Source organism: Tympanuchus pallidicinctus, unplaced genomic scaffold, assembly GCF_026119805.1.
Source record: "Tympanuchus pallidicinctus isolate F22 unplaced genomic scaffold, pur_lepc_1.0 scaffold11, whole genome shotgun sequence".
Lineage (NCBI taxonomy): Eukaryota > Metazoa > Chordata > Aves > Galliformes > Phasianidae > Tympanuchus > Tympanuchus pallidicinctus.
The window spans coordinates 4,763,629-4,786,394 of NW_026294627.1; the positions used below are offsets into that span (position 1 = coordinate 4,763,629).

Below are 22,766 nucleotides of genomic sequence, written 5' to 3' on the forward strand. Positions count from 1 at the left end.
TTGATCAGTTAATGTGAATTGACATTAGCAATTCTATGTTGATGTACAACAGCTGAAAATATGTCCCATCAAAGGCAGAAGTAGAGAAAGAATTTTGGAGCAGTAAGCTTTCCTCTAAGAGAACCAAGTGGGAATGGAGAAGGATATTCATACTCTCTCAAAATTATTGACAATACACATAATTACTGACAATTATGTGCATAATCAGATTATTGACAGCCAAAAAAATTGCAGCTCGTGGGGTAGCAGAGTTTCTACATATGTAACATAAAATGTTGTGTTTGTGGTCTTACTCCTGAGAAATTCTTTGCGTTTGCCACAAGACACACTTCAGTTCTGTATAGAATTAACTTCCCTGTCTTCAGTGAATTCCTCTTGGCACTCAAGTTACTAGCACAGTTTTTGTTAAAAGCTAGCTCCAATATTGTTGATTTGTATTTGTTTTTGTTGTTTTTTTTTTCTTTTTCCATAGGTATTTAGTTTTCTCTTAAGCTGTTGACCTGTGATGGCATCAGTATTTTTTAATGCATGTAGTGGAAGGAACCATGCTTTCTAGTCATGGGAGAAAAGCAAGAGAACATCCCTGGAAAATGAAAATATGGGAAAATTTTATTCATCTTATGTATGACTTTTTTGGATGTTGAGATTCTCCTTATGGGGCTTATCCTACTTATGGGGCTTGGTGACTGGAAAATATTTGGCTTACTTTTAGAACCAATTTCTTGAAGTTTCTTTAAACCAGGATCAGTTCTCACTAACACTGATTCACTAACTCACTAACTGTCTTTGACAGTTAAAGATTTTTTGCTTTGTTTTCCCAGCCTATGAAAGGGTCTTAACAATGATCACACAGAGCTTCTCTGAGCTATCTATGACAGTTTCATTCTATTATTAACAGCAGTTTGTGTTACTGCATAATAACACAGTGAAAGATTTTAAGATATTTGATGAATTAATGTCATCATTTCTTGAAACTCTACTACTTTTTCACCAATGAGGATTAGGAAGAGAGAATAATATTGGTACGTGGATCTAGAGCAAAGCCTTTTACAGAAAACATGCTATTTTCAGTGGTATTCAGGGGTGACTCAGCATCAAACAATTCAGAAAAGCGATACATATAAGTGTGCTAAAGTGTCTACACATGGAGTGGATATGGGTAAGGTGCCTGTGACATCCATTACCTTAATGATTGACATGTGGAGCTGCTTCTGATATGTTCCCACATCCTCCACATAAGCACACAAGGGTCACTACATTGAGTAGCCTCTGCACTCAGACTAGTGCATGCCTACAGTGCTAAGCACTGCTGCTTATGGTCATTTCATTATAGGGACCCCTGGGATCCCTAGGCAATGAAGGGACAGCTGAGAAGATGCCAATTGCTTTTTACTAATCGTGGCAAGAAGCTATTTCAGAATGGGAGTGAATGGTGGGCTTCTTTTATGCCCACTGCAATTGCATCGTTCTCTGTGGATTTTTTTTCACAGTAACCGGGGTGCTTTCACACCAGTGACTCCACCACACTCCTCTCTCAGCCCTCCTCCACAGAACAAGGGAAGAGAATTGTAATGAAAGAAAAGTTCATGGGTTGAGATCACTCACCAATTACTGCCACGGGCGAAACAGACTTAGCATAGGGACAGTTAGAAGAGGGAGATTCATGTAATTTATTGCTTGTTGATAGCAGACTAGATGGGAAATGCAGGGGGAAAACCTGCTCCACCGTGGGCCTCTCCTGGGCCACAGGGAGCTGCTGCTCCATGTCTGGAGCACCTCCTGCCCTCTTTCTGCAATGACCTGCACCAGGTCCCTTTTGGAATCTCAGTCCTCCACTACCAAAACCGTGCCATGTAAGCCCAACATAACAGCTCACTGGGAACAAGCTTACTGTCAAAATGATGCATATAGCTGTTCTTGTGAGTGCCTACCTTCCAGGAAAGCTCTTGTCATCATTATTGAAACTCACATTGTACAGGAGTACTCATCAACCCATTTTCTATCCCATGTTTTAATATGGGAATTATATCTTCCCAAACACATCTGGCTGTATTCTGAGCTTTTTGAAATGCCTGACAACCTGAAGATGGAATCTATCAAGGAGGCAGTAAAAAAGATGGAGATTAAGAAATCCAGTCTTCGACTTGCCCCTCATAAACACAACCACGTTCTTAAATTAAAAATGATTTTTTCCTGTTTTAGTCAGATTCATCTATTTATTAGAAAATGTCAATTGTAAAATTGAAAGTGAGTCTGTTTGGGCAAATGATTTTAAATATTCAATATGGGAATTTTAGCAGATCGTTATTTTTTCCTATTAATATCATGGAATCAGCATCTGGATGGATCTACCTTTTACACAGTGCAACCAGAGGCAGCAAGCTTATGTGTAGGAGCTAACACCACTAAATAGCACTATTTAAAGTCTTTGGAAGAGGATAAGTGAACAAATCTTTGAATAACAAAATAGGATACACTGTCAGTGTCAGTGGAAACAAAGTCATCCTATAGTCACAAAGGAGAAATAGTGTAAGAAAATTAAATGTAAATGTTTAAAATAAGCCTTGGTAAAGTATCTCAATGAAACCATAAGGTGGTATTTTCAAAAATGACTTCAAGACTCATGTGTGTAAACACGTGTTTAGATATTCAGAGGTATACAGCATATATCAGCCCCTAAGCAATTTAAGATATTAAACTGGGCACCAAAGTGCCTGGTTTGGGTACTGCTCTTCACACTGATGGCCACTAAAGCATCCTGTTGTTGCTGATTTAGTGAGAGTTAGTTATTTTAGTGCTATGGTCTTAGCCCCTCAAACAACATCCTCACAAATTCAGTACCTCTTTAACTTTGAACACCTAGACATTTCCAAAAATAAGCCTGATCCTTTTGATTCACAAGTGGGAATATACGTTGCAGTGGTTGACAAGATACAGTCCAGCTGCATACAGCTACATGCATGTTATGCTTGCCTGGGCTGGGCTGCTTCAGAATGCAACTCCAGGATTTCAATACTTTATAGTTATTTGCAGTAGGGCAAAACAAAATCAGCATAAACTGATTAATTGTCTACAACCAGCATGCAATGTCTTGTTGTAGGTTGTCCCTGCTGAGGAATCAAACTCTTGAGACATTTAAATTATTTAGGATCTTCTGAAAATGGTGAAAATGTACTGTGATTATCTCTTATTACATTTAATTAACAATTTTAAAACTCTCCATAGTAATGATTTCTTACTTTTTTTTTAAATCCTGACTCAAGTGTTGTCTTTAAGTAAATGATCCAGTCATATAACTGTTGTTTTGACAGAAAAATGATGAAGCCTCAGTTTTCAAGTTATTTTGCATGGCCAAATCTCTGAGCTTAATAAGCACTAACATTCCTGTAGACTCTCTTTAGCTCTTTCCTTTTTATTTAATAAGGAGATTTCTATTTTGGACACTATTAATTAGAACGATTAGGAAGATGCACCTTTAGAAAACTGAGAGAGATGATTACAGGAGAAACTTAATCTGCAGAGGCATAAAATCACTACAGTTCAAGTGTTTAATTATGTAAAGTTCAGAAGCTTTTCAGGTTAAGATAGAATGCTTCAGGTTAGAGTTGCTGGGGTTTATTTCCAGTTGTGCTGCTGACTAAAAATGTTTACTTGAGCAAATCACTTAATTCTATTTGCCTTACTTTAACTAGCAGTAAAATAATCTTCTTACTCAGTCATGTTGAGAAGGATAGCTAATATCAGTACACAGAAGAATTATTTTTTTAAAGAAACAAAGAAAAAAATAAGTTGTTTCTATTCTATCATTTGGGGAATATTTTGTACTATGGGAATAGCCTAAGAAGTCCAGTAATATTCTTGGATATATTAGCCGAAGTATCACCAGCAGTAAAAAGAGGTGATCCTTCCCCTGTGCTTAGCAATTGAGGCTATACTTGGGGTACTGTGTTCAGTACTCAGGCCTCTGTTACAAGAGGGACACGGACATAACTGGAGAGAGTCCAACAAAGGACCCCTAAGATGACGAAGGGCCTGGAGCCTCTCTGCTGTGAGGAAGGCTGAGGGAGCTTGGACCATTCAGCCTGGAGAAGATGAGGCTCAGGGGGATATCATCAATATCCATAAATACCTGTACAGAGGATGCAAAGAGAGCAGAGACAGGCTTTTGTCAGATCAAGAGGCAATGGGAAGAAAGTGGAGCACATGGGGTTCTGAATACCAGAAAGCATTTCTGCACTGTGTGGGTGACAGTGCACTGGAAAAGATTGCTGAGAGAGGTCATGAAGTCTCCTCCTTGGAGATCTTCAAAAGCCACCTGGAGATGGTGTTGGACAAATTGCTTTAGATGTTCCTGCTTGAGCAGGGATTGGGTCAGATAGATTCAGAGATTTCTTTCAACCCCAGCCATTCTGTGATTTTCTGAATGTATGGTTTGATTTTCAGAATTACTGTATTTTCTTGAGTTACGGATCTGCTTTAATGTTCCACATTCACTGAAGTTAAACAGTATATTCTTAGCTCATAAAATGGACAGAGATTTTAACATAGTTTAGTTAAACAGAATATTTTCTTTCCTAGATCTTTAGAGAAGAAAAAAAGTTGTCATTTCTTAGTAAAAAAACATCTAAACCACTGGTATTAAAATTTTCCTGCTGCCATGATTACAGACGTACCCACATAGAGACATTTGGGAACAAAGAAGGAAGATGTCTCCTTCCTTTTCAGTCCTATAAGAAAGCTCTGAAATTCAGTCCCTGAGAAAAACAAAGCAAACAATCCTGAACTTTGGAGTGCCTATCTTATGCCTTTTTTAGATTAATGATAAAGGCTGGAATCAGAAAGCTTAAAAAGATATCTGATCACTTTTGGCTGGTTCCTGCTTGAGTTTTGGCCTGTGCTGTCAGTCACTCAGTGTAGGGAGGCTGAGGTGGATTATGACCCTTGAAATTGAAATTTTATCTGATGTCTGTTTCACCTGACACTGGCTACCAGTTTCTGTTTACCACAGTAATGGAATAGCTTGGGTTGGAAGGGGCTTTAAAGATCATTTAGTTCCAACCTCCCTGCAGTTGGTGGGGTTGCCCAGGGCGTCATCCAGCCTGATCTTGAACACCATTCAGGGATGGTTTGATGATGCATCAGATCATCTCACAAAAATCCAAGCCGTCCATTTATAACTAAGTCCACCACACAACTATGTTGTTTGAAACATGTTCTGTTTTATGAATGTATTCTAAAATCCCTTTGAAACAGTTCTTCCAGCAAGATAGAGCAGTAGAGCTCCACACACAATGTTCATTCAGATGCATCAGATTGTCAGAATAAATTTAAACTCACGTTTTTTATATTGGTTCCATATCAGGTTTGGGTATATTCAGAACAGATGACAGTGTCCCTCTGCACAAGGGTGCTACAAAAGCAAGTTGGAGCCATTCACTAATTCAGGTCTTGTCCACAGTGCTGAAAGTTAATGGCAATTATTACCTTATTACCTAGCAACTGTCTAAAGGCTGATGTGAGAAATGAGTTTGGAGATTTCAGTTTCATTCCTGTGGACAATTTTACACATCATAAAAATCATCACTCCGTCTGTCATAGCAATTGCTAGACTCTCAGCTCATCAGAGAAGCCAAGAATAGATTTAACCTGGAGAACAAATTACTCTTTTTACCCCAAGAGAGAGTTCTTTGAGCTTAGAAATAAAATATGACTGTGGAGGAAGGGTAAATAATGCTACCCTGTGTCTGCCTATGGAGTACGTGTTGGAGGAAAAGTAATTTCCAAGGTTACATCTACACAAAAAAGAGTAAGAAAGCTTGCTGGTTAGAGCAGAGGGCTGAAAACAGAAATTTCTCTGCACTTCTGGCAGATCATATGACTCTTGGCAACTTTCACCTTTCCTTCCAATTTGTCCAATTGTGAAATACATGACACATCCACAGAACCCAACAGCCATCAATTAAAATGTATTTCCAGCAGGTGTAGGTAGGCATGATTTTTTGTACTGCATAAACAAGTGTGATCATTAGTATCAAATGCAGCGATAGGAAGCATCATTACAAGCAGGTGGAACCTCTAATTACTTGTAATCTGTCATGAAAATGCGACAGAATTATAACAGCAGCATTAATGACCCTTCCCTCAGTCCTATGCTAGTCTTGTTTTACACTGCAGTGATCCCACTAGAGTAGTGTATTGCTGAATCAGGCTTTCAAATTATTTTCTATCTAATTATCACGATTCATTATTGTTGACATAAAGCATGTATGTAGATTTTTGCAAATGTGTCGATTATTGTTGGTTTTCTGAGTTAAGTAAGGTCTGAATTGGAATGGAGAGATGTCTAAAATGCTCTTGTGAAACAGAAATTAGGAGGTAGGGCTCCTTGCTGAGCACAGCCAATGTTACAGGTCCATTCATGGACACTGTTTGGAAGACGTAATAAAACAGAACGAGCTGTTTAAGCTCAATTCTTATCTCTTATAGTCACTGATTTCACAGTCCTTTACTTTTTCCTACCCAGAATCATATAACACTAGTTAATGGAATAGTCAGAAACACAGAAATACAGACTATAAAAACTCCTGACATGATGGGATCCATTTCCTTGGTCTAACGTAAAATTTCCCTGTATTTTCCCACTATCAGAATGTACTTGTAACTTTGTGGATCTATGAGAACAATTTTTACTTCCCATGGTTAAAAGGAAAATTTACCACAGTAGTTAAAGATAGGAACAGTGAAAACAGGCTCTTCTGCTATTTCATTATTTTTAAATGGATATAAACCACTATTAGAAAAAAAAAAGCAATCAAGTGTTTACATGTTTCTATGACTTGTGCAGAAATAATTATTCAGCATCACATTTCCTATTTCCAAAAAGCATTTGTTGTTATTTGAAAACAATATATATTGCTTATATAATTGAAACCATTTGTTTGCAGGCACTTCAATGTGGTATAAGTAATGACAACAATAACCATAAAAATTTTAAGATGCTTATTTAAATTTTAGCTGGACTGAAACTCTCAAAAGCACTTTGGGAGATATTCCACATTGTTCCCTTATTCAGTCTGGTAACATAATTAGTATAAAGAGGCTCATGGAAATTGGGAAAATAGCAGAGAGAAACACCCAAATTGTAGGAAACTAAACTTTCCCTTACCCACACAGTGCATTAATGTGCATGTGTTAAAATTAGTCAGTTGTTTTTAAATACTGTCTAGATTATAATAAACACTACCCTTATTTAAATTCAAGCTTTCCTTTTGGTGTGGAGAGGACTGCTATTTTTTTTCGTATTGATTTAAATTCATTTTCACCTAAAGATATCTCTAAATGTTTGTAGTATTTAAGAGACATGGAAGATGCTAAACAAAATTTTAAAAATCACTAAGCAAATCAATATCCTAGTGAGAAGATTGCCAGTTGTAAAATGCTAGATGAGCTTTCAGACACTCTCATGAGTCAAAGTGCAACTGATTTTCTGTAAAATACAGATTTGGAAGTACCTAAATTACATTTGAAAGTGAAATGTGAGCTACAAAGTGAATACAGGCTGGAGATACAAGGCAAGAATCTCTGCTTAAATTCCACAGTTTGTCATAGAATCATAGAATCATCAAGATTGGAAAAGCCCTCCAAGATCATCCAGTACAACTGTCCAACATTTCCCATTAAACCATATTCCTTAGTACCACATCTAAACATTTCTTGAACACCTCCAGGGACAGTGACTCCACCACCTCCCTGGGCAGCCTGTTCCAGTGCCTGACCACTCTTTCAGAAATTTTCCTAATGTCCAGTCTGAATCTCCCCTGGCACAACTTATGGCCATTCCCTCCAGTCCTATCGGTAGTCTCATAGAAGAAGAAGCTGATCCCTACCTTGCCACAATCTCCTTTCAGGTAGTTGTAGAGTAATAAGGTTTCCCCTGAGTCTTCTCTTCTTCACACTAAATAATCCATTTCCTCAGCCATTCTTCTTAAGACTTGTGCTCCAGACCCCTCACAGCTTTGATGTCCTTCTCTGAACACACTCCAGAGCCTCAATGTCTTTCTTGTAGAGAGGGGCCCAAATGGAACACTGTACTCAAGGTGCATCTGCACCAGTGCTGAGTACAGGGATATGATCACTTCCTCACTCCTGATAGCAACACTATTTCTCATACAAGTCAGGATGCCACTGGTCTGCCTGGGCACACTGCTGGCTCATGTTTGGCTGATCATTGGCTTACACTCCCAGGTCCTTTTCCTCTATACTATCTTCCAGCCTCTCTGCCCCAAGCCTGTAGCAATGCCTGGGGTTATTGTGGCCAAAGTGCAGAACCTGGCACTTGATTATGTCCCACTGGCCTCAGTCCAGCTATCCAGTTTGTCCAGATCCCTCTGTAGGGCTGTCCTACCCCCAGGCAGATGAACACTTCCTCTCAACTTGGTGTCATGGAGCTTCTGCTGTGTGTCCCCTTTTGAATATTGAATTTTCCTTCTCCTAACCTCTCAAATAGAAAGTAGGTTGAGTATACACTTGTTAGAACACTTTGCCAGCCCATTTTTAATTTGAATTAAATTAATTTACTCCAGCTGACTTGTGTCTGTTTTTTCTCACTACATTACATGGTGTGAGAAAGAGTAGCACAGCCCTTCAGTAAGAATATCTTAAGGCTACTTTAAAGTTATTTTAAAGGTTACGGGACTTACTACATGTTTGGCCACCAAAATAATCTGGTGATTACTTAAAAATGAGGGTTTTTTTTCCTTCCAGTCTTAACTTCCAATGATGTAACCCTGCAGTGGTTATAAATGACTTAACAGCTTTAATATTTATGCTATAAATTCAAGATCAGAATCATAGAATCATAGAATCACAGGGGGTGGAAGGAACCTCAAAAGATTATCAAGTCCAACCCTCTGCTAGAGGAGGTTCCCTATATTAGGTATTAAAATGAAGTCACTGGAAAATACTTGAGGATTTTTTCTTTACTTTTTTGGTGTTTTTTTTTTTCTGATTTCACAAAGAAAGCAAAGGAAAAAATGCACATTGTATGTGCATAAAGGGTTACAAGCTCTACACATCCTTGAATTTTGTGGAAGTTTAGTTGTGTAACTGACCTTTTGGGATTGGACCTAAATTTAGCTAAATTGTCATTGTAAATATGCATGTAAAACTTACTAATGTTTTAAGATCTTATTGAGTTTATTCTTCAAAAGGATTTTTAAAGAATAGCACTTAAGGCAGCCAGCTTATCTAGATTTCTTCTTGTGCTGCATGGAACTATTACTGTTACTGCCTAAAAAGCAAACTCAATAGAAATGACAAGATATTAAAATGCATTTTTAACTAAGAAAGGGAAGGAGGAAAAGATCTAATCTGAATTCAAAATCAAAATTTCTATATTGTTAAGGATATAATAGAGTAGATACATCGCAGTCCCAAGGAAGATGTGAAGAGAATTTATTTTTCCAGATATTTCCACATTCCACACAGAAAGTAGTTAATTGCACCGATAATTTGAGTTGATTGCAGTATCTTTTGAGGATCATTATATACCTATGGTGTTTAAATCACTATAGAGGTGAAGTGGGGAGCCAGAAAAAGATCATAACTCTACAGAGTGAGAATACATTTTTATATAAGGCCTCAAAGACCACAAATTACTTTCCATTTGATTACAAAGATTGGTAGCAAATCTGTATTCTTAACAGCAATAACTTTGTCTTAAAGACAAGCTTTCCTAAAAGGCAGCCTGAAAATGACATCATATATTGCACTTTGGAAAAACAGAGTGTGTAAGCACGCACACTTGAAATGCACTGATACCTACATGGGGGACTGCACAGCTCTGAAACTGAGTGCCACTTGTTGCTACCTGTTGGCAGAAGGATGCATCTTCATAGCCTGATGCAAGACTATTCAGATAAGCCTGAGCTGGCTCTAGACAAGTTAGCTTGGTTGATTTATCGATCCAGCCTGTTTCCAATAAATGCACAAATTGATAGTTGACAGATACAATCAGCAATATGTGTTTTGTTCAGTTCAGTTGCTGAGCTGATGAACATTACACAAGCTGTAATCATGAGTCTTAGTCTATTCAGAATTCAGGTGCCACAGGTTAGGTGGCAGACATCCACAAAGGACGGGGAATTACATTGATTTTGTAGGATTTTGGATAACCCAAGAACAAACAGGTTAACACTTAACTATGAGTAGTTTCATACTTTCATCTTGTAGCTTGTCAAGGAACTTTCATTCCCAATCACATGACATTTCAGTGGTTATTTCTGAAAAAGTCCCAATCTATTTAAATGTGTTACTGGGTAACTTTCGTGAAGAATAATTACTCACTGAAAAGATAAATCCTTAAAGCATTGCAGTGGTCAGTCTTTTTGCTGTTGACTTAAATAAGTCAAGCAGTATGAACCATAGCTGAATAGTAAACCTTAAAACACACTGCTGACATAAAATTCTAGTTGTTAGTAATTGTCCTGGAGTTGACTAGATCAATCTATGCCCATGACAGGGACGCAGTAGACCTCTGCACTTCCCCCCCCCACCCCAGTCCCACAGAAATGGGAAGGAAGGAAGGGAGGAGAAGAACAGCAGCAACAATCTATGGAGGAAAACTTATTTTACTATGATACAGGAATACAAGATAACACAATATAATACAATTTAATTGAAATTGAGATTAATAAATCAGAGAAGATGGGAGAGAGTGTTCCTGGGACCGAGTCAAACCTAAGAAGCTTGGAACGGCTAGGAAAGCACCCTCCACTACCCACTGCAAGGCAGTAAGAGACCACACAACCTGGAAGGGCCAGGTCCCATGACTTCTGTAATGTACAGGGATAGGTACCTGGAACTGGGGCATTAACACTTCAATGCCCCATACACTACATGATGTTTTGATGTGGAATACTGAAACCCGAAAAAAAAAAAAAGAAAACACAAAACATGACAGTAATCATCATTGCAAGAGGTATTTTTTATAGTTCATGTAGATTTGCTTTTTAGTAGGATAGAATGCGCTGCATTTTTTCACACTAGATAGATGTTATTTTGACCAAGTCAAACCTTTGTGTTTTCACATTCAAATTTGCCACTTCTGCTACTCCTGTATTACCATTTTGTACCAAAAAAAAAAAAAAAAAAGAAAGAAACCTCATCTTAATTAATGTCACATAACAGCAGTGTAGTGTTGATGCAAGTTAGGAAATGACAGGTTTTCTTTGGCTTCCCACAGAAATCGTGAAGAGTACAAATTAATTTTAGTCTTGTCTGCCTAAATGTACTTACATTGCTCCTGTCATGGTAAGAGTCTGGACATCTCATTTATTTTTGTTTATTTAGGGACAGAGAGTTGACAAATAGAAAGTCTAAATGGCTTTAGTAAGTCTCAAAGGTATATTTGCAATGAAGTTGGGAAGTTTCAGACTTGCTTGCCAAAAAGAGCAATAATATCTGAATTTACAATTTATAAATGGAGTCTGCATCAACAATAATTATAACAAGTTTAACAGTAAAATACAAATTTAAATGAATTTAGATGCCTCAAGTGTGTAGAATGACTCCAGTTCTATCCTTGATCCAGGAGAAAAAAAAGAAGTAATCAAACTATTCCACTTAGCATGGCTGGAAAAATGAGCACTGTATACTCAGATATAACTGATGAGTGAAAGAACACTTTGGGTTTATTGATGTATGTTTGTCCAATTATATTAACAGAACTGATGAAAAAAATTATTCAAATATATTACTTATAAAAGCAGACATCTCTGATAAATTAGAAGAGAGGCATAGCATGGAATAAAACAATCATAGAGTCATAGAATCACTCAGGTTGGAAAAGACCTAAAAGATCATCAAGTCCAACCACAACCTAACCATACTACCCTAACTCTAACAACCCTCCACTAAATCATGTCCTTGAGCACCACATCCAAACGGTTTTAAACACATCCAGGCATTGTGATGGTTGATAATAAATCAATCATTTGTAAATTCTAAACAAGAGCCTATTGCCATGGAATTTCCTGCCAATCTTGCACATGCAAGATTTGAAAATGTGGATGGCTTTTCAATGCATGGGCTTATCCTCACACTGCCATTTGTATCATCTGAGTAATCCATGCTTTATAGGTGAAGAATTTCATTGATTGAAGGGTGTCCATGAGCTCTGTATAGAACTGTTTCATACTCAGAAAGTAACGCACAGAGAATTGAAGCAAAAAGCTGCTATGTTAGCTTAGTTCATGTGCACATGAAAAATGCAGACACAAGATGCCCATCTCCAAAAATAGCTTCCTTGCAATGCTATTTTTTTTAGCACTAAATGCTGATGGAATTCTTTTCTAAATCCTTGCTAAGATGGGTTGAGTTGGTGATGTAAATCCAACTGTGATCATTTTTATTGGTGGTCTCTGATTTGAGGGGCTTCATGCTTCCTTGCTTCCCACTGTCTGTCTGCTGTTCATACACCGTCTCTTAGCAATGTTTTTTCTCTCACTGTACCCAGCACAGTTTGTTCTGACCCATAATATTTGGGAACCAAAGCACAAAGTTACTTGCAGAGATAAATGATTGGTTGAAATCAACAAAACAAGATTGTATTCTAGATGAAACTATTTATCTAATGAATGAGATCTGAGAATGACAGAAGTATGGCAGTATCTTTACCCTTCACAGTAAAGTGTGATTAAAATAACCCAAGAACCTTGGGTTTTTTCTGTCTGATTGAGGAGAGGTTTTTAACTATAAGTGACCCCTGCTGTAGCAGAAATATTTGAAAAGCTTAGTAAAGGAATCTCAGGCTCTTGTCCAGGACTTATGTTATTAAGTGTATTAGAGTATTGATGACATTAAATCAGTTCCCAGAAGTGTCCACAAATTGACTGTTTGTCAGCTCAGTCACGTATGTGTGCTTGCTAATTCTGCAGATCTTCTGAAAACACTTTCCAGTGTTTTACTCAACTGATTTATCTATTAGGTTTGTAACTAGATGGATCACATTAATGACTATCACAGCCTCAAAGTTCTTCATTAATTCTTTTCTCAATGCTTTCCTAAATAGCCAAATATCTCTTCAAAGATTGGTTTTAATGAACATGTTTAAATAAATAGTGCCTTATCAGTTAATATAGGGATATAAGGATTAGGCTAATAGACTATATAAATAATCTATCTATCCATTGCCCATCTAATACAATCTATGTCCTATAGTCAAAGACAGGCAAAATTAATGAGTGCTGGGTTTGGAAGAAGTTGTACTGTGGTGTTGTACTATGGGAGATGCTTATGTCTGATACTCCCACGCCATAAGGAATGCCAGGAGTAGAAAAAATCAGTTTTTAAATTGTTTTTGGATCTGGTTCTAGTGTATATTTAATCCTCAGACCTTATAGTGCAAAATGGTGAATGTTTCCAATGAAATGTTGAGTGCCTCTAACTTCTAACAAGTTCAAAAAATGGATGAATCATAGTCAATGTAGGTTAGGAGCAGAACAGTTTAAGCAGTTGAATTTATCTTTCCTTTTAAAATACATTCTATACATTTCTGCATTTTCAAGTACCATTCATTGTTGTGTTGTTTTTTTGTTGTTTTTTTTTTTATTATTATTATTCTGTTTAGATGTCATTTACGTGCACTGTGTTATTTCTGCTTTAGTTTTTCTCTTTATTTTTGTGGCTTTTCTGGTGTTCTTGTTTAGAATAACTGCACACGCAAACATGCATGCTGGGCTGACTGCAATGACAGAAAATGAGATTAAACAGCAGCTTATGTAGAATTGCACCCTCACCTCTGGTCTGCTAATAAAATGAAATATCCAACCCACATTCCCAGTTTGCATAGAGATAATGTATATCCACAAACTGGGGATAACATTATCTAAAGGTATCACACAGGTGCAGTAAACATTGTATCAGAGGTAATTGCAATATAAAGTGTGCTCTTCTGATTTTCGATTGTAATCTTGATTTAATGTTCTTTCTCTTATGATAATTCTTTTTGTTTTAATGAATCACTTGTACAGAAGCTTAGAGAATCATACATTCATAGAATAATCAAGGATGGAAAAGACCTCCAAGGTCATCGAGTTCAACAATCCACCTACTACCAATTTTGTGCACTAAACCATGTCCCTCAGTACCACATTAAACCTTTGAACGCCTCAAGGGACAGTGACTCAACTCCCTGGACAGCCCATTCCAGCCCCTCACCACTCTCTGAAGCAATTTTTCTTAATATACAACCTGAACCTGTGCTGACGCAACTTCAGGCCAATCCCTTTCATCCCATTGCTGTTACCTGGGAGAAGAGGTCTACTGACACCTCTCCATAATCTCCTTGCAAATAGCTGTAGAGAGTGATGAGCTCTCCCCTGAGCCTCCTCTTCTCTAGATTCCAATAATCCCATTTCCCTCAGCCACTCCTCATAAGATTCCTGCTCTATTCCCCTCACTACCTTCCTTGCCATTGTCTGAATATGCTGCAGGGCCTCGGTGTTTTTCTTAAAGTGAGAAACCCAAAACTGAACACAATACTCGAGGTGCAGCATCACCAGAGCTGAGTACAGAGGGACCATCACCTCCCTGCTCCTGCTGGCTGCACTATTGCTGATACAAGCCAGGATGCCATTGGCCTTCTTGGCCACCTGGGCACTGCTGGCTCATGTTCATCCAGTCACTGACCAACACCCCCAGGTCCTTTTCCTCTACACAGTCTTCCAGCCACTCTGCCCCAAGCCTGTAGCACTGTTGTGGCCAAAACGTAGGAACTGGCACTTGACCTTATTGAATTTCATCCCTTTGCCTCAGCCCAGCAAACCAGCCTGTTCAAATCCTTCTGTAGGGCCTTCCAACCCTCAAGCTGATCAACACTTCCTGCACTCATTTTCTGTCTGTTTCACCTGAACAGTTAGTGTAATTAGTTGCACTGCACACATAGCAGTTAATAATCACAGAAGAAATAAATTTGATCCTACACAAAAACAAAATTAAAATTCACATTTCTTTAGGAAATGTTCTTCTTGTGCAAATATAATGATATAGAATCTCATGGGATATAGAAACTTTTGTTAATGGCATGCTATGATTTGATGTCAGGCAGTTTTTCATTGCCATTTTAAATCACTTTAATTAATTGTCATCACCCATATGCTTTCTCTTGAATGAGTAAAATGCAGTGCAATGACTCTGCTATGAAAAGAAATCTGTACTTATTTTTCTTGGAGAATGGAGATGGCTAGAATCTTTGCAAATTAGTTTAATGTGTTGCAGTTACTTGAACTCTACCTGAGTGTTATTTATCTATTATTGCCTACTTTTTAAAAAGTTGATGCAGTATAAACATTCTATGAATGATTTTTGAAATGCCATCTTCTGTACAATGAAATTCAACCCTCTCTTGAGAAGAGAAAAATAAGCTGAGCTTCTTAGGCTTTAAATGCAGTGTTTACTGAAAAAAGGTCAGTATTACTGTTAGGATACAATTTGTTCATTTTGTGAAGATTGTTCCTGCGTAGTTCTGTATTGAAATCGTGCAATACTTCCCTTTTTTGGAGACTGAATTGGAAATAGGTATCTAATTCTTGAAGGGAAAGGAGCTCTTAAAATTTGTATAAATAGTATTCATAACGTTGAAACTTCTATGGGTTATTGCAGAAAAGTGCCTAAAATATGAGATCTTTCCAGATTCTTCTGATGTCTGAATGATTAACCATGTGTTTTCTTGTCTTCCCATTTCTCTCCTATAAAACTAAATTGTGACCAAAATAATTCAGTTAATTTTAAAATTCTGGTCTTAGTTTTTACTAGTTGTTAGCATCAGTATGATGCTATAAGTCAGATGAGCTTTTTCTTTATCTGGTAGGAGTAATTTCTTTACTAGAAAACTTCTTAATCATTTATTTTATTTTTTTAAGAATGCAATTGGTAAATACGTGCACAATGTGCACTTTGGGATTTTTGCCCTATTTCAAAGTTTCATCATGAAAAGTTTCTTAGAACCACTTTTTCAAACCCTTGCTAATGCCTTTTGACGTTTGTTTATTTAAACTGGATAAGGATTTTGGTGCAGACCCATGGGTTGTTAGTGGCACAGAAACAAAATAAGCTTTGTGTGCAGTAAATATATTTCATTATGGAAGCAATATACAACTTTACAAACACATCAGCACTGGTGTTCTGAGGCACTGAGTACTGTGCACTGCTATTGCCACAGAACAGCTACGGATGGAGATTGCACTCTGTGCTCCCTGGGTACCCATTGACCACAGGCCCCACAGCAGAGGCTCAGCTGTGGTGGCACTGGGCCATTGCCTGCATCTCTTGGTGCTGGGGGCAAATGCACTTACACCAGCTGTGTGCAATGAGAAGGAGAGCAGGCCAGCAGAAGGGCAGAAAGTCAGGGAATCTGTGTTTCTGCTGGAAAATGTACATTTTCTATTCTTGTCGCATGCATCAAAACCAAAGGACCACAGCATATATATTTATGTGGCTGCACACATTATTCCTCTGCATTTTTAATAGTAAAAGTGCTGTCATGAAATTAAAGAGGGCAGATAATGACAAATGGAAAATGAGTGAGAAGCTGAAAGACTTCATCCAGTTATGTAATGCTATGAGCTCTGGCTCTTTGCCCATTAATTGCTACATCATTCTAATTATTCTGATTATTTAGCATCTCCAGACATCCTTAATAAAAGTCTTATTCTAGAGTCTTTCTTTCTGTAAAATTACGGAAAATCTGACTGATTAAGATATTTTTCCATATGAAAGAGTATTTTCCTTTCTTGAATTTGATTCCTTCTTAGTAACAGTGCTTGCAGTTGTGTCACAAAGAAATCGAACCATCACCAATTCTCTGACACCCTGTGCAATTCACAGGAATGGTAATGCTTGGAAGGCACTAATGCTGGAAGAGAATTAGGAGTGATAGCCAACAGTAAAAGAGGTATAGCATTCAAGCGTAGCAGCACGGCAAAAACAAACTGATGTTGGATTCCAAAAGCATCATATCAAAGGCTGGGGAGGAGAATAACAAGGAGGATGAGAGTCACTTTCCTCACAAGGAATTGGAAACTAGCATCAGGAAGGCACTGGTATCAGGGTATCAGAGAGTGCAGGTAATTGGGAGGTCATGCCGAGCACATCAGGAAGCTTTCAGTCATTCCTAAACAAACACTCCCTATGTGAATTCATGAAAGCAGCACTGCATCGTCTTCCTCAGCTGTAATTAGAGCCAAACTCAGTATGTTCATGGACCACTTCTAACTGATGCAGCTTAAACAAGCAGGAAGATGAGATTTTCTGTCCTCTTCCATTCCCCCATTTTTTCCTACTACAAACCTTTCACTTATTTCACTTGCTGCAAGCCTTTTCAGATGCAAACCTCAGTCCTTCACTGATATAGTTATCAACCTAATTTCATCAAGGAGTACTTCAGCTCCCAAGTGGATCTTAATAATTCTTCATATCCATCCATAACAGAAAAAAACAGCAACAATAAATAATAACAATAACTACAATAATTAAAAAAAAAAAAAAACGACTGAGAGTCTAGTCACAGAATCATAGAATGGCTTAGACTGGGAGAGACCTTAAAGATCATTGAGTTGTACTCCCTGATCATGACAAGGTTGCCCCCCACCAGTTCAGGCTGCCCAGAGCCCATCCAACCTGGCCTTAGGCACTTCCAGGGATGGGGCACCCACAGCTTCTCTTGGCAGCAGTGCCATGGCCTCACCACTTCCCGAGCACAGAATTTCTTCCTAATGTCTAACCTAAATCTCTCCTCTTTCAGTTTAAAGGGGTTTAGTTTAACCCCTTGTTTTAACGTTTAAACCTTTGTCCTATCACTATCAGAAAATTTTTTAAAAATCTAAACAATCCCAGTTCCCTCAACCTTTCCTCATACAAGAGGTGCTGCAGCCCTCTGATCATCTTGGTTGCCTTCCTCTGGATAGCATGAAAGGCGTAAATTTAAGCAAAATTAAAAATGTATCACATATGAATCATGGATAGCTAGCAGCAAAGTCTGCAAAAGAATAACCTCTCAGAAGAACAAGGTACCATGTCTGAGTCATTCAACCAAGTCTCACGTGTCTTAAAACATCTGTTCTACTTCATTCTGTGTCGGTTTGTCCCTGTATGGTTTTTGTACCATCTTCTTTAAGGATGCTTAGTTTGCACAGTGCTGTCTCCTTCGTAGCTCTGTGGCAGTCTGTATTTACCCTTTGTATAAATATTACACTACGTATGAAACTTCACCAACAGTATAACCTCTGCACTCTGTTAAATAGCACTCCTGAATCTTTCAATCCCCTGCAAATCATCCCAAATTTCTTCAGCTGTTTTAAACATTATGTTCACTGTAAAATAGAAAATCCTTCTCAGATAAGCATATTTTCTGTATTTTAAAGCTTATCATTATCTCCTGCAATTACTTCAGCCACAAGGAAGCAGATTTGAAGTCAGTGGATGTTTCACCACTTTGAAGACAGGTGCTGACTTAGGCACACTGTTAAAAAAGCTGTATAATTATCTTCATTCCAGAAGCTGCTGCAGTTCTGAAGTGTTCCTCTGAGTCACAGTTTCACCTTGCATTCTTCCTTATTTCTGTATGATGCTAATTGAGTGCTGCAATAACTCAGATACTTTAAGATGGTAAATGTGGCTTACCACTTTTCTTTGGTTACTGCGTGGGGAAGGAAGAAGGACAAGGTCAGCAACCCTGTTAACTTCATTATGCAATAGAAATCACTCCAGAGGACCTGAACATAGATCATAGAATCACATAATTAAGTTGAAAGAGACCTTTAAAGGTCATCCAGTCCCTGCAATGAACAGGGAAAGTGTAGTATGATCCTTATTCAATATATTTGTAGGCAATGACTGCCTAATCTTTTGTTGCTGTTTGTTTTTACTTTTGTCTTACTGTGTAAGTATTGAGCCCAGCAATACTATTTGTACAATATCTGCAGATAAATCTTTTTTGAAAAAGAGTTATGGGTGCTGAATCACTCCTGAAGTCCTTGCTGCATGTGCCTTTATATGGAAAGTGCTATAGCTCAAGTGTGGCTTTACTGCCTAAGGGTGATCTGAAAGTTGCGGGGTTGAATGTCCTTTTCACTGAGACTTCCTATCTACCTTTGACAGGAGACTGTCTGGTTAGTTTGATAATTCTGTTATGAGTCAGTAACTGTCAGAACTGGATATTATCCAGTTGTTTGTAGCTGAGATAAAATTAATAACAGAAAAGGAAAAAGAAAAAAAAAAGAAAAAGCACTCTCTGGTCTTCTAATTAATCCCAGAGGAAAGCAAAACCTCATTTAAGTTGGAAGTTTAGCTGTTGGCAGCTAAGAAAAGTTGGTTTCACTTCACTGAGCTGAATTAAGATTCTGCATTAATGGAATTAAAGGATGTTGCCTTTTAAGCTTTTACATCCATCAAAGCAAAGGTTTAGAAACTGTAAACAACTGCACTTCTAGTCTTAGACATGCTGACAGGGCATCATAAAACCTTTAAAAGTGGGTTTTCTAGTATTCTGTGTGAAAAGACAACATGTCTTTACATGAGTAAAAGATATCAGGAAACATTTCAGATTGCAGCAGCCTCCTTTCTTCCACTCTCAATGAATAAGCAGGCTTTGGGATTCCCTCTGATTTGGGTACCATGCGATCTGATCCCTTGGTGTTAGTCTGTCCTTCTTAGTTGCCAAATTGCATTACAGAAGTTTAAAGAACAATGAATGTATCCCTGATGTGATTCTTTCACCGCAGGTGGGTGTTTCACTGGACTGTTGTGTATTGGTGAAAGTGTCACATTGTTTGTGAACTCAAAGCAGCTGTTCCAGGGGTCCCTAGAAGGAAAAGAAGCGTGTATGAGGGATGCCACCATTTCCAACTTGCACCCACACAGCAGAAATGTAATGAAGGCTTCCTTGGGCTAGAATAGAATCAGAACTAAGGAGACTGGTTTCTTCTCACCTCATTTATATTGCTATTCTCATAATAAGCATTTCAAAATCATGTTGACACTAAGTTGCTCTGGTTTTAGTATTTTAGAAAGACATGAAATGGCAGACTGTGCCTAGAAAACAAATCTGCAACAACAACAACAAAAAAAAAACCAGCAAAAATAGGACTTTAAATACATTGCAAACAGAATGATTCATTCCTATTCTCCCTATTCTGCACCTTATTGTTGTTTAGAATCTCATTCTTTGTTTCTTCACTCATAGGAATTTTCTTACAGGAGTATTACATACTCATTGTCTCAAATTAATTAATTAGATGGAATTAAATTCAAAGTGGTATTTTTCAGGAATGAGTCTGTGAGATTCATTTCTTCATGGAAATCCCATCTTCTGTGCTGCATGGAGAACTGAGTGATATATTGAAATATTATTACTTACGTTACTGAAACTATTGAGAAATTCACTCTGTATCATTTCAGAAAATAAAATAGAGCATTTTATAAGCCTAAAAGACAAACTCTGACAGTGTAGATCTGTGAGTGGATCTATGCTATCTACTTCATGCCTCAGTTGTCTTGTATGTGTCTGTGTCTAGGTATTTATCATAGAAATGTTGTGGCAGTAACTCATTACAAGTTCTGTTTTGTGCTATAAAATGTGTGGTACATGATCTTTGGCACATGTAAAAGTGTACTGAGCACATGATGGAAACCTTTCTGCTCCTTCTACCAGTATGGCAGAAGCCATCAGGAGCTTCATCTTTTAAGTCATTCAGTAAAGAATTATATTATTGTATTATTTTTGTCTATGCTACATAGCTATTTGTGTCAAATATTGGGAATGTGTGTTTTTAATCTGTAGGTGTCCCTGTATTCATGACTGTCTCTTGGCGTAAATTTGTGCTGAGCATCATATTTTATAAATGACACATAAAAATAAGTTTTTATATCACCAATTAAGATATGTTTTCATCAAAAGAGGCTGGAATTTGATTTGATTTTGTCACAAATACCTAGGATTGGAAAGCAATTGCTAATGTATGGAATATTGCCAATAGCTGAGCCTCCTGTTTGGAAGGGGTATGAGGTTCCTCTGCAGATCTGCAGAGCTACATAGTCCATCAGAATACTGAATTGAAACTACAGCTTTGATTCATACTTGTTTTGGAATCACATTACTGAAAAGAGTATTTGGTAAATTAGAAAATAATATTACTGTCCACCCAGTTATTTTCTTTTCACTCCATGCTTGATATATGGCAAGGATTTTATTCTCAGGAATTTGCTTTTCCATCTGAATTTTTTTTTTGCCAGCCTGCAATCCTTTTGTTGATTTGCTGTTCCTTGCCCCACTCGTAACAGTTGTGTGCAGAGGTAACACCTAAGCAGGCATGGTGGCACAGCCCAAATTCTGGAGGGGCTTAGGAGGGTGATGAGTTCTGGGTACCTTGCCCTGCTCCTGAGTTCTTACACATCTGATATGCTGAAAGGGGTGAATTGGTAAAGCAGGGCTTTGGAAGGGCTTTATACTGGGCACAACAAAAGGAGGAACTTCTGGAAAAGTTGTTTGCAACTGTTTTCCTTAGAAAGTAAGTAATTAGAACTTTTCGCAGCCTATCTAAATAGAGATCATATGTTTTACACATAAACAATTCACAGTTATAGAATGGAGAATTATGTGAATACAGAAATCCAAGAATAACTCGATGAAAGCACAGACAATACTGACTTTAGTTCTGGGTATGCCTACATTTAGAAAAGTAATGCCTTCCATATCGAATAAGATTGTGCCATGTCAAACAGCAGATCATTTAGAAAGACTGGGAGTGGGAGTTTCTATTAATTTTGAACAGTGTGCTGACAAAAATCTTATTTTTTATTGATCCATTACATAAAATGATTGGAAACAGTGTTCTGGCAGATAGGTTGTAACCTACAGGTTTTGCATTAAGTAGCCTGGGTTAAGTATTAATCCTCAAAGTTGTATTCATCTGTCAAATTCAGTACTGATGTTCAAGTGAGGACTGAGAATCTATCACAGCTATTTGGTTGGCCCCTTTCTTCAATTTGATTCTTTGAGTGTAGCAGCAATAATTCACCATTCCTCAAATTACTTTGATGAATACAATTGATTATTTTATTCGCAACATCTAAGCACAGTTATATAGCACAGTTTTACTATTCCATATATTTTTGTGATTGTGGGTTATTAATTATATAAATGGACAATTATTTGCTTTCAATACTTTGCAGCTGAAAATTCTGCCTTTAATGCTCTCATAATTTTGTTGATTTTGAAGCTGGCCAGAGTTCCAAAAGTATATCCACTGATAGCAAAGTCTTTTTTAAGAGGAGAATTAAAGTTTTCACAATTCAAGCCAATTCAGCAGTGGTTAGATATAAATATCCTGACTCTGCTTGTAACAGCACAGCTCTACTAAGGAAAAGTGCTTTATCAACACTTAGCATCCCTTTCCTATGGCAATATTGCCCTGTAGAATAGAAGAATGTTACCTAAGAGTGAGAGGATTAGTTCAGATAAATGCTGGGTTATATTTGAATGCTTTTGAAATATTCACTCACATTCTTGCTGGGAGCCTTAAGATGCTACCTCGCCATACCTTGTTAATGGACTTTCACTTCAAAATTCATAGCACACGTTGCAAGTATAGGAGCTGCTTTTTTCAATTATCCATTGTAGGTTTGGCATTGGCTGTGTAGCTCAGGCTTGGCTTCGCCATCTTTCCTTAGACACATGCAGTGTGACTTAGAGGACTACCACTGTGAGCAGG

The 22,766-nt window shown here is 37.7% G+C and overlaps 1 protein-coding gene across 20 annotated transcripts in view; it reads left to right on the top strand.

Annotated features, from left to right (window-relative positions):
* The window catches only part of DLG2 (discs large MAGUK scaffold protein 2), a 986,929-nt gene that overhangs the window by 726,528 nt on the left and 237,635 nt on the right, over nt 1–22,766 (top strand). The window lies entirely within an intron of this gene.